Source organism: Chiloscyllium plagiosum, unplaced genomic scaffold (assembly GCF_037043375.1).
Source record: "Chiloscyllium plagiosum isolate Xiang-an unplaced genomic scaffold, Cpla_swu_hap1 HiC_scaffold_2, whole genome shotgun sequence".
Lineage (NCBI taxonomy): Eukaryota > Metazoa > Chordata > Chondrichthyes > Orectolobiformes > Hemiscylliidae > Chiloscyllium > Chiloscyllium plagiosum.
The window spans coordinates 35,359,974-35,373,651 of NW_028270140.1; the positions used below are offsets into that span (position 1 = coordinate 35,359,974).

The 13,678-nt window shown below is 42.1% G+C and overlaps 1 protein-coding gene across 2 annotated transcripts in view; it reads right to left on the reverse strand.

The window, feature by feature from the left end:
* Nucleotides 1-13,304, reverse strand: part of lpar1 (lysophosphatidic acid receptor 1) — a 103,378-nt gene extending 90,074 nt beyond the window's left edge. Inside the window, exon 1 of one of the 2 annotated variants that reach the window (XM_043716156.2) lies at nt 12,521-13,304. The gene's annotated coding sequence lies outside the window, so the exon portion shown is untranslated. Of the gene's footprint in view, nt 1-12,302 lie in introns of both variants that reach the window. The other variant, XM_043716147.2, reaches the window with a different exon arrangement.
* Nucleotides 13,305-13,678: the final 374 nt, after the last annotated feature.

Genomic DNA, 13,678 nt, shown 5'->3' on the forward strand with positions numbered 1-13,678 from the left:
ATACCCTCTCACATTAGATTTTCAAAAATGTATCACCTCGCATTTGCCCAGAATAAATTCCGTCTGCCATATCTCCACCCAAACTTCTCTATATCCTGCTATATCCTCTGGCAATTCCACTCACTATCCACAGCTCCCCCAGTCTTTGTGTAATCTGCAAACTTACTAATTAGACAGCCAGCATTCTCCTCCAAATCATTTATATTACAAACAACAGGGGTCCTAGCACTAATTCCTATGGTACACTATTTGTCACAGATCTCCAGTCAGAAAAACACACTTCCATCACAATTATCTATGACCAAGCCAGTTCTGCATCCATCTTGTCAACTCACCACAGATCGCATGTGATTTCACCTTCTGTATCAGCCTTTGACCTTGCTAAAATCCATAAAGACAACATCTACTTCCCTGCCCTCAATCATCTTTGTCATTTCCGCAAAAAAATTCAAATCAAGTTTGTGAGACATGACCTTCCCCACACAAGGCCATACTGCCTATTGCCAATAAGTAAATGTTTTTCCAAAATATGAATAAATCCTATCTCTAAGAATCTTCTTCAATAATTCCCCTCCCATTGACATAAGGCTGATGTTTTATAGGGCTGTGGAGATAATCCAGGAAATTTCAGGTCAAAGGAACAATGATGCCTATTCTCTAATCCTCTGGGACCTCTCCTGTGACTAAAGAAGATACATAGATTTTGTACAATGCCCCAGCAATTTCCTCCCTCACCACCCTCTATCCCTGGATAAATTCCATCAGATCCTGGGGACTTGTCTATCTTAATGCTTTTCAAAATACCCAGAACCACCACCTTTTTTATATCAACATACCACTCTCTAGACTTACCATCTACCATGTCCTTCTCCTTTGTGAATACCAGTGCAAAGTAGTCATTAAGGAACTCACCCACTACCTCCAGCTCCATGCATAAATTTCTCCCTTTGTCCTGGAGTAGACCTACCTTTTCCTTAGCTACCCTCTTGCTCTTTAGATGTATAAAATGTCTTGGGATTTTCCTTAATCCTATTTGCCCAGGGCAATTCATAGCCCCTTTTAGCCCTTCTGACTCATTTACACTCTTGCCTGCCTCCTTAAAATTCTCAAAGGGATCTGTCTATCCTTAGTCCCCTAACCCTTACATATGCCTCCTTTTCCTTTTGACTCCATTCACAATTTTTCTCATTATCTGAAGGTTCCAAATCTTGCCATCCCTATCCTTCATTTTCATAGATACACGCTGATCCTGAACTTTAATCAACTGGCCTTTAAAGACTCCCACATGCCAGATGTGGATTTACCCTTAATTAGTGAGCCCAATCTACATTCCCCAGTCCCTGCCTAATATTGTCATAGTTAGCCTTCCCCTCCAATTTAGGACTTTCACCCAATAACTACTCTTAACCTAACGTTTGCAGAATTATGGTCACTGTTTAGGCTTTTATATTCATTCCCTAAACTTCTTCCCATCTGTCCTTCCTTAAGGTCCTACCTAAAACCAAACTTCTTGTTGCCTACCCCAAAATCTCCTATTGCTCAGTGTCAAATTTGTTTGAGAACAATTTGGGATGATTTACAATGTTGAAGGATGTTACATGAAGGCAAGTTGTAATGGATTTAAATCCTTGGTCATGTTGTATCACAACTGTATGCAACCCATCTTCTCTACCAGTTCATCAACAGCTGGATGGGGGCTCTTGTGATGCAATGGTCGTTCAAGTCCCACCTGGTCCAAAAAGGTGTGTAATAAACATCTCTGAACAAGTTGATCAAAACAAAACTCACAAACAGCTAGAACACTATGATGATCCAGGAGCACAGTCAGAGAAATGATAAACACTAAGCGATGATAATACTTGGACTTACATTCAATTCTTATGTGCCATGCTCATTCCTCAATCTTGAACAGGGCACTTTCCAGAATTGGTTCACCACAGTGTAGATAAATATGAAGCATAATTGCTCAGGGGAACAATTATCATTGCTCTCAAGAGAAACATAAAATCCTGATGGGACTGGACAGGCCATATGCGGGAAGAACATTCCTGATGTTGTGGAAGTCCAGAACTAGGGGTCACAGTCTAAGAATAAATGGTGGTAAGCCACTCAGGACTGGGCCGAGGAAGAATTTCTTCACTCGCAGTGGTGAACATGTGGAATTCTCTCCCACACAAAGCTGTTGGGGCAAATTTGTTAGATACATTCAAGAGGGCGCTGGACATGGCCCTTGCGGCTAAACAGAACAAGGGGTACAAAGAGAAAGTGGGAGTGGGATACCAAAAATTGCACAGCCATTATCACATTGTATAGTGGTGCAGGCTCGATGAGTCAAATGGCCTACTCCTGTACCAAATTTCTATGAATGCACTGCCTAGGAACAAAGTGGCAGCAGTTTCAACTGAGGCATTCCCAACAGGGCATTGGACGATTATTAAGGCAGAAATAGCATGCAAGAGTCTGAGGAAAGAACATGAGACTGCCACTAGTTAATGACGCACGTTTGAAGAGTTGCTGCAGGCCTCCGTCCATGCCATAACAATTCTGTTGTGCTGTGATATTTGTCACAGTCACAGAATGGTTACAACACAGAGGAGGTCATTCAGTCTGTCGTGTTGGTCCTGGCTCCTTGCAAGAACAATGTATCCAAGATCCACTATCTTTCTCTGGAGCCCTGCAAATATTCTCTCTTCAATTGCTCACCCAATTCCCCGTTGAAAGCCATGACTGAATCTGGCTCACCTCATTCTCAAGCAGTGCACATCAGATCACAACCAAAGGCTGCCGGAAAGGCTTTGTTCTTACCTTACTGTTGATTAAGGTGTGTTAAATTGGAGACTGCGAATTCTCCCCAACTACTCATCACTTTCAAAATCCATCATGATTTTCAACATTTCAATCACACCTCCTCTCAACTTGCTCTTAAAAATGTTGTGGAAGTCCCTCATTCTTTAAGCCACTTGCAAATCATTTCTATACCTTCTCCAAAGTTAGCGCATCCTTCTTATAGTGCAAAGAAAGATGATTATTTTGGAAAACTCTCACCTGCTTTCTACAGTGGATATTTAGTTTACTTGAGCAATGTTTGTAGCCACTAACAAGTGGACAGAAATAAAAACATTGCTAACCTTTATGCCCTTGCAGAGGTTTTCAATACTGAACAAGCAGAAATAATCTTCCAAGATAACTGACGCATTCAACATTTCACCGTACAAGGATAATTGAGTAACTTCGTGGACAGAAATATTTTTGTTTTTTTCATTACACAAAGATATTTTAGCTTCAGACTAAAAGATTTTTCTTACATTTTACTTCTTGCCTCAACTATCACCAACTATCATTCCTGAAGAAGGGCTTATGCCCGAAACGTCAATTCTCCTGTTCCCTGGATGCTGCCTGACCTGCTGCGCTTTTCCAGCAACACATTTCCAGCTCTGATCTCCAGCATCTGCAGACCTCACTTTCTCCTCAACTATCATCAAACCACTTTCTAGCACATAAGAAAAGCAGGACTCCAAAATGTTCAATTTGTTTTGATAAGATGCGGGTGTCGCTGATGAGGCCATCACTTACAAGATCTACTCGTTTAGTCTATGACCCATGTGCCAAGTTTTGATGAAATCCACCCATTAGTCTTTGAGGTATACGACCACATACATGAATGGATGAAATCAGAGTTCTACTACACTTTGGTACAATGCATTACTCTACTAAAACTGATGCATACAGAACAAATGTCATTTTTATAGCATCTGTAATTCAGTAAATCTTCAAAGAGGGGCGTGCTCAAAGAAAAATAGGTTTTAAGTAGCACCTTAAAAGGAAAAAAGTCAGGTGGAGAGGTTTAGGGAGTTGGATCTGGAGCTTAGAGTCCAGATGATCAAACACTAAAAACTGGACATGTGCAAGAGGTTAGATTTGGAGAAGCTCGATGATTTCATAGGATTGGAGATGGCTACGGTGAAAAGAGGGGACAAGGCTTTGGAGAGATGTGAAAACAAGAATGCACCGTTCAAATTTGAGGCACACACAGACCAGAATCCAATCGAGGCCAGCAAACACAGGAGGAATAGGTGAACAGGACTCAGTGCAAGTCAGAATAATGGCTGCAAGGTTTCAGAGTATTTCAAGTTTCTGAAGAATGGAAGGTGGATCTGGAGGGGAGAACATTAAAATAGTCAAGTCTAAAAAGGTAACAAAAGACAGAGTTAAGGTCATTCCAGATCAGCAAAGTATGAACATTTGACCAACCGTAGATGTACCAGTGTTTATTTACTGTACTTTTTGTTTCACATTTTAACTTGGTGATTGATCTTGCTGTAAAAGACAAACCTACGAAAGACAGAACTAACACGAATCGAAAAGAGATAGATAACCTGCAACTGGTGAATTGAAACACAGTGGTGGTGGTTTTTGGGGGGGGGGGGGGAAGAGGAGGAGTGGCCACACTATTAGAATGCCAATTGCTCCCAACTGTATCCAATTCCACAATAAACAAAGGCAAACACAGCCATTAACTCTGTTGACTCAGCAATTAATGAGGGCTACAAAGGTCATTCCCAAAGATTGATATAGGCCTGTCTTATAGCTTTCCAAATGAACTAATGCTTGTCAAAAAGCCCATCATCCTGGAAACACAAGCACTTACAATGGCATCATCAAGATCCATTGAAGTCGCCACCTTTAATGTTTCGTGGCACTTTTAATTTCATCTTCACAGGCTCAGGTTGCTTTTCATGCATTTTACCTTAAAGGCACTTACCAGCTGCCTAACAACATCTGTTCCCAGTTTTGCGAGCAAAAGGACCGGATGTGGTTGGACTGTGGCCCCGAACAGGCTTGTAGGGAAAAGGGAAAAGAAAACTTTTGCACAAAGCATTTGCTGTTGGCAGTGCCATATGTTTTTCAGATTATTATTGGCTCGATTAGGATAAAATCAAAATTGATATTGACAGGACAAAACCCTAATTTAAATAGATAACATCAGCTCAGGAGTTCCAGACATTTTCCCCCTCAAACAGGAACAGAACAAGTAACAACGTCAGGAAATGACAGGCCAGACAATGGATACAGTTCATTCTCTGCCTTCCACTGATACCTGGACCAGTTAAAAGACAAACATGGTTATTTGTTACTGCACCTGCATCAGAAGCAAAGTTTGCTTGCACTTAAAGTTTATTTCAGTTTGTTTGCCTTAGTAGTGAATACTTGAAGCATTTAACTGCATCATTTGACTGCCTGGCCTGACCACAAAAATGCATTTGGATTCAGTTCTAAAGCTTCCATCAAAGGAAACCAAATCATTTTGTTTTGCTAACAAGTCACTTTATTACCCTCAGCCAGTGCTTCGGATTCAGACCTCCTGTCACCTTTTCATGAATCTGGTTCATTACATCAATTTTAAACCAATTGATGTGGAGAATTTCCTCCTCTCAATGACAAATCAACATACGATAAAAGGAACTTCTGTGGAAATGTGAGGATGAAAAGATGTTAAACTTGCTCATTTTTTTTTGCTAGGTGTAACAATAACATTGGAAACCAATTCCCACCAAAATAAATGAAGAATGCACAATTTTTTAATCTTTTAAAGAAAAGAACCAGGGTCCTCCTGAGATATTCCAGAGGGCTGTGCCCTTCAGGCAGAATCAAATGTCATTCACATTCCTAGTGAGGTATGGACAGGAACTCCCACCTCCTGTTCAAATAGCAACACTGATAGCCCCAATAACAGTTCAATAATGAAAGGCTAGCAAAGGTTGTACGCATTCAGGCATTGTTTACTGTTATCAAAGTTACACTATTCCCCAACATGTAATCTTCAACAATTATGCCATCATCACAACCTCAGTGAAGTGGCTTAACAGTAAATATACACCATTTTCCCCCCTTCATTAGCAGATTTACATGGAAATTGTTGAGAATTTGACTGCAAACGTCGTACCAATGGTATGCAAGAACTATGTAATTTGCAATAATTTAATTGTGAGCGGTTTTTTAAAAAAAGATTTTCTTCTGAATTTAGCTAGGTTTTTCACATCCTTCTCCCATTCCTCAACACAATTAGGTTAGATTAGATTCCCTACAGTGTGGAAACAGACCCTTTGGCCCAACAAGTCTACACCGACCCTCTGAATGTGTTTACTTAGCCCAAAAACTGTAAGTCCCCCATTGGAAAAAAAAACTTAAACAGATCTTTATTCATACAACATGGAATTAAGTCAAATCAGTGAAATCCAGAGATCCTGCTTCAGTGATTTCAACTTTGACTGTACACATATGAGCAACAGAAGGGAATGTGTTTAGCACTGATTCTCTTGATTTGACTACCATTTTCATACTCAAACATCCAAACTCAAAGCCTGTCCCTGAGAGCAAGTGATTTACTGCAACCTACCTCCCTAAGAAACCAGTGCATGTAAGGGAGCTGGTTCGATGAAGGGTAATGGGAAGAGAAGAGAGTCAAAAAAGTACAAAGGGAGAGAAAAAGGAATATATAACTCCAGATATTAGCCCAGTTTACCATCCAATAGGAAGATAAAAGTTAATAATTCAACAATCTCAATTAAATTTCACCATTAGAATGATCAACAATGTTCATTCTCATGCTTGCTATTTTAAAACAAATAACATGAATAGATTAGACATGAAACTGTTAACAGTCCAGCTCACTACAATGATGCATTTCATACGGCAATATTACAAAGTACTGATTATCCAAGCAAAAATTACAGCTGTCATTTTTCCAACTTCGTGACTGTGCCAAAAAGGAGAAAATTAAAGCTTGCTGTTGGTTTTCAGAAGGCTGTCATTTCCTGTTCGTACTGGATTATTTTTATTTTATATTTACTTCAGAACTGTATCTGTCACACAGCTCAAAACCTACAGGCCAGCTCTCCAAGTGAAACTCTCACTTCAGAGACATCAGTTACTGAGTAAAGTGGCTCCAACACCAGGCAGAAAATCGCTAAAATTGTTCTACACACCACATGATGATTTCATCAATTTGTTCACATTAAAGTGTTCATTCATTCCTGTCAATCATTCAGTTTCCATTTCAAGGAAAATCAGAGATTTTTTAAAAATACATTATCGATTGTCAGGACATGAGTCATCACTGCAGGGGCAGTCTTTATATTCACCCATTCCTAATCCCCACAGCAGCTATTGAAGGACTCTCTCTTCAAATCTGTGCTCAGAGGAATTCTCACAACTCCACTAGGTAAGGGTTCCATTTGACCCAATAACAGTAAAGAAACTGGGATGGACATCCCTACCAAAGTGGCATGAAACTTGTAGATGGCAGCATTCCCTTCTACCATGTTCCTCTTGTCCTTCATCCTTCTAAGGGGCACAGTATTGGGATGCACCCCAAAAAGGGTCATAGTAAGCTGCTGCATTGCAGCTTGTAGAAAGCACAAAAGGAATCTGTGCCGATAGTTTAATTCTGACAGATGTTTTTGTACAAATGATCAGCTGCCACACCAAATCGAACAGAGGCAAACCCAATTCTGGAGACATTGGAGTTTCATTCATCTAACATTCCATCACCTCAACAAATGGCATCGGCAAAGTAGTAGTTGTCAAATTTTTTTTTAACGGAAAAAGTAATGGATCAGTTATGTTGCACTCCAACCGGGCATTTAAACATCCTGAAAAATCAACATTCCCTCAAATCACAATTCCTTGATACATTACAGATAGCTGATTAATACATTAGTCTTGGCTCAGTGGTAACATGCCCACCATTGATTCAGTAGGTTGCAGGTTCAAGCCCTAATCCAAACTTGTACAAATGAACATGCTGGAACTTCAGTATGGTACCAAATCAGTAGCACAGTCAGGGAAGACGACAAACTAATACCACATCAACCACTCATACAGATGCTAAAGAATCCGCGAATATTATTCATAAATGAAAAAGGGCCATCGATGTTTGAACATCATATAGCATCTCAAAATCAGGTTAGCAGGTCATTTCTCACTGCTTTTGCTGGAAGCTTGCAATGTTGTTCTCCATTACCAAGTCAGAATTCAGGCTATAGTCCAACAGGTTTATTGGAAGTCTTCACCTGATGAAAAAGAACAGTGCTCTGAAAGCTTGTGATTTCAAATAAACCTGTTGGACTACAACCTGGTGTCGTGTGACTTCTGACTTTATCCACCCCAGTCTAACGCTAGCACCTCCACAAGTTCTACATTCCAACAATAACCACACAAAAAGGACACATTATTGGCTATCAAAAGATTTTGGTTGCCCTCAAGTTGTCAATGGCCTTCAAGAAACTGAAGATCTTTTTCTGCTTTTGTTTTCTTCGCATTTATGAAGTTAGCAATAAAAGAATAATAGTCTGATTTATGAGGCCTGCCCCAACTAAAGTCACAAAATATTGTGCAGACTTCCTGGAATTCAAAGTTTATCATACTGAAAGATGTAACACAAATTTGGATTCTTCTGATCAGAAGGCTGATAAGCAGAGCACAATGTATATCCAAAAGTCAGACTGAAATGAGTCACTACACCTACCTTTCAGCAGGTTAAACTGTTTTGTAATTCATGCAAATCCGGACAGCATTTATTATGGACTGCACTACATGTATTCACTTTTCTAAGAAAGGCTTAAGCATAAGATGGAAATCAATAATACTTCAGGCCTTTAGGAACTGCTTAGATCCTATCCATGCACTTTTTTTTAAAGTCATTGATAAGTGTACTTAAGTCAGAGAGAAAGTTTGTGCAATGTTAATACCAACAGATAAAAGGGTGAGAGATCTTTTCCAAACATGTTCATCATCGAATTGTGCTCCAACTGAGATCAGAAATCAATCCCAAACTAAGCAGTGTCATTCTATGGGCATTAATTAACAAATAAAAGCAACATTCCATACTTTAAAAAGGGAGGGAATATGGCAAATGCAAGGCAAAGGGACTAATTGGATATAGTAATTTCAAAGAGAAAGCACAGACACATGCAGCTGACTGAGAACTCCTTGGCTGAATTGTGGTAGGAATTCTTTTTTGAAATTTGCAGAGAACGAGGACTGCTTATTATGCAAAGGAAATGACTAGCAGAACATCATCTCCAAATGGCTATAGGAACCTGGGTAGAATGTGGTCGTTGTGATCCCAGCCTGACAGCCAGCATTAAATACTGCAAGCAGCTGTCATAAAGTAGTTATTTACTTCAAAGCAGAATGCAACTAAACAGTAAATTATATACTTTGATTTTATGAACAAAATCAAGTAACAGCGCAAGGTAAATATTAAATCTTCAAGTAATGCTGGACAAAACATTTGCCAAACAGTTTCTGTGTCATCAAAACATGTCATCAGGAATGTGTATTGTACTGAAAATACCACACATCTCTCAAACAAGAAGAAATTTGACCAGCAATTTAAAGGATGGCTCTGATTTAGGAAAATGACTATTAATGTGATCACTATGCCAATCAAGTCTATACAAAAAAAAGTGTTAAGAATACTTTGCAGGGATAAAGCATTTGGGACATTCTTGATGCAGAGAGTATGACCAGGGCAAGCGACATGCAGAGAACACCACAATATCAAAGAGCTGCGGCATTGAAACTAGCTGCAAAAGCTGGTGAGTAATGTTCCGGTTTCTAGCACAGGCGCAGTGCAATGCTGTACAAACCCTTATTTGCCTACATCCCACAAAAGTCAAGGGCTGAATCACCCCTTTTATGAAACCAAAGAATACAGCAACTGTGGAGAAACCAATACAAGCCCAGCGGTTTTACAGATTAATGCAGCATTTCGCTAATGCACAAGGATGTCATTATTTTTCTGTTGGAAAAGTATCAAGACTAATGAATTAAACATGATGTTCGCTCTTGAAGTGTGAACCCATCGAGTGATGACTACCTCTCAAAGACATTAGGTTAAACATTCAACAAGGACAACGGGGCCAGGGAGAGAAGGTGGGGGAGAAGACTCAATTAAACCTGTGCCTGCTTCACAGGTGAAGGTTTCAAAACAGTGGCTCCCATCTAATCCACCTAAGTTCCATACAAAATGTCTTGTGAAGCATTTCTTCACATAATGGGTAATGGAAATGTGGAACTGTCTTCCACAGGAAGCTGCTAAGGCTGCAAGTCAGATTAAAGTTTTAAAATTGCAATTGATAGGTTTCTGCCACAATGTGGTAATTCCCCAGAAGTTGGCATACTGGTCACAATTTCAATTGATGCAAAACCTGAGAGTAATGTGAACTGAGACACAGATAGCGCACAACTTCAAAAGGAACATGGAACAGGTAGCAACACACGTTAGCTCTGCTGCCTCAGATCCGGGTTCAATTCCAGCCTCAGGCAATTGCCTACATGGACTTTGCACATTCTTCCCATGTCTCCGTGGGTTTCCTCTGGATGCTCCTGTTTCCTCTCACAGTCCAAAGATGTACAGGTTAGGTGGATTGGCCATGGTAAGTTATCCACAGTGTCCAGGGATGTGCAGGCTAGGTGGATTAGCTATGGGAAATGCAGAGTATAGGGATGCTCTTTGGAGGGTCAATGTGGACTTGATGGCTGAATGGCTTGCTTCGACACTGTACAAAGTGATTCATTTTGGAACAATGACGGCAGACAATGTAAAAGTGCAATTCTGAAAGAGATGCAAGAGCATGGGTACCTAGATGTAAAGGAATCCTTTGAAATTTGCAAAATTCTGAAAAGGGGAGAGAGAGAGAACAGATACAGAAAGGATATATTCCCTGGCTACGGGGTCTAGAACCAGGAGACAGAGCCTCAAAAAATAAACAAATTAGGACTCAGCCAAGAAGAAATATCTTTACTTGAAAGACTAATGAATCCCTGGCATTCTGGACCAAGAGATCTAAGGAAACTTGGTTATTAAGTTTGTTCAAGAAAGGGAGTGATAGATTTCTAGTTATTAATGGCATTAATGGATATGGGGATAGTGTAGGAAAATGGTATTGAGGTAGATGATCGGCCATGATCTTGCATGGCCGATTAGATTTGATGGGCTGAATGGCCTAAGGTTATATTCCTAAATCCCTAGATTTCACTAACAGGATCAGTCATAAGTATAGTGTACAATAGCAAGAGTGTTGTATGAAATTTGTGTAGAACACGTTCACCTTCAAGTGGAGAATGGTGTTGGGTGCCCCATTTACCAAAGGTGCAAAAACTTTCAAAGGGGGTTCAGGGAGATTTGCGAGAATGGTTCCAGGCACGACGGGCTTCAATTCTGCGAATGGTTTAGAGACGTTGGAACTGTTTTGTTTCCTCAATAGGCAAGTGCAGATTTGATGAAGGTTGTCAATTTCATGAAGGTTGTCAATTTCATGAAGGGTCAGGACAGAATACATAGCAAGAGTCTCTTCCCATTGGTGGGAGCATCAGGAACTAGAGGGCAGAGTTGACGGCGAGAACAAAAAGTAATGGTGAAATGAGGACAAACTTTTCCACAGAGCAAGTGGTCAGGATCCGGAACACACTGTCAAGGCATTCAAAAGGAATTTGGATTGCTATCCGATAAGAAAGTGCAAGGCTACAAGGAGAAATGGCACTGGGTGAAATGGGAAATGGCACTGTGCATCACACCAGCACGAACATGATGGGCCAAACAGCCTCCCTGGAAGCATTCCGCGATTCTGTGTCACAATTACATGTAACAGCTTGGAATGAAGCTCCAGAGAGTATAAATAACAGCACCGAGCAAGTTCTAAGTAAAGAATATAGAACAAAAGAAAAAAATGAACTTATGTACAGATCACCATAACCAAACTGAACAGTGAAGCAGACTGGAAGGGCTGAATGGCCTCCTTCCGTGCCTGTTACCCAATGAGTGATGAACATTACGAGGATGCATTCACCCATCGCCTGCCCAGTTTCCCTCCTAGTGATATTGACCCTGTTCCACTGGGTTATTGTTTATATTCAACTCAGGCATCAATCTCTGTGGGCACTTTATTACGACTGGACCCAAAGGTTTTCAAAAGGCTGAAACAGCGTGTGGACCGTAAGCAAAGAGGAATCCAACTGAACCGCACCGCGTGTGGGAGAAATCAGCACAGAACCCCATGCATCAACCCCAAAACAGCACTTTTTTAAAAAAAATCACCCGCTGGCTCAATTACCTCACAAACAAAATTAAACAATTTCACAAACTCAAGTGAAAAATCTTTCCTATCTACAACCAAACGGAACAGAAAGTTTAAACGAAGATGTCAAATGTTGGTGCCATTATTGGCTAAAACAATCAAGTTCCAGAACATAGATTAACGTAGATGAGAATGAGGGGTAGGGGCTGGAGCAGGTACCTGGCCTCACAATGGTCTCTTGCTCCCCGTTGCCTTCACTGGAGTGGCCGGAGGAGCAGCAACAGGGACAGAATAGAAACACCAGCTTTCTGATGAACAGTTGACAGTTAATAATTATCCGTTCAATCCTGCAAGTAACTCTGCAGTTGCATTGTAACCCCGTGGAGAAATAACACCATCTTCACACACAAGGCGAGAGGAATTTATATTTTCACAACCTTCTCGAAGCAAATGCTGGCTCGGGTTTAAATGTCTGAATGAAAGGACCGTCCCGTTGTCCCGCTAAGCAGGCAGTGGCTCCGCTCCCTCTGGCTGTGTGTGTGTCTCTCTCTTTCTTTGCTCTTCCCTCTCGCACTGCGCCCTGTTTCCCGATGTCTCTCTTTCTGCCCTAGTTTCCTGGGCTGTCTCCGCCCACACTGCGCTCTCTAACCCGATCACTTACACTGTCCGCCCCGTTTTCCCGGGTCTCTATCTTCCCTGAGTTCTAACTGCCCCGGTTTTCCGCGTCCCTCACTCTACGCTTTTCCTCGGGTCTCTCTGTACCTTTCTACGTTCTAGTTTCCGCTGACCCCACACCTTGCACCGTTTTCCTCTGGCCCCTCTCTTTCCACACTACGCTCTATTTTCCGCTGGCCTCTCACACACTGCGCTTAGTTTTTTTCACTGAGGTGCGTTCTATTTTCCCCTGCCCTTTCTCCATACACACGTTACGCTGCTTCCCCGTCTCCTCTTTCTCTGCGCTCTGTTTTCCTCTCACTTTCTGCGCCCACACTGCGCTCTGTTTTCCTCTCACTCTCTGCGCCCACACTGCGCTGTTTTCCTCTCTCTCTCTATGTGCGCCCACACTGCGCTGTTTCCCCTTCTCTGTGTCTATATGCGCCCACACTGCGCTATCCCCCTTCTGCCTGTGTCTGTGTGCGCCCACACTGCGCTGTCCCCCTTCTGCCTGTCTGCCCACACTCCGCTGTCCCCCTTCTGCCTGTGTCTGCCCACACTCCGCTGTCCCCCTTCTGCCTGTGTCTGCCCACACTCCGCTGTCCCCCTTCTGCCTGTGTCTGCCCACACTCCGCTGTCCCCCTTCTGCCTGTGTCTGCCCACACTCCGCTGTCCCCCTTCTGCCTGTGTCTGCCCACACTCCGCTGTCCCCCTTCTGCCTGTGTCTGCCCACACTCCGCTGTCCCCCTTCTGCCTGTGTCTGCCCACACTCCGCTGTCCCCCTTCTGCCTGTGTCTGCCCACACTCCGCTGCCCCCCTTCTGCCTGTGTCTGCCCACACTCCGCTGTCCCCCTTCTGCCTGTGTCTGCCCACACTCCGCTGTCCCCCTTCTGCCTGTGTCTGCCCACACTGCGCTGTCCCCCTTCTGCCTGTGTCTGCCC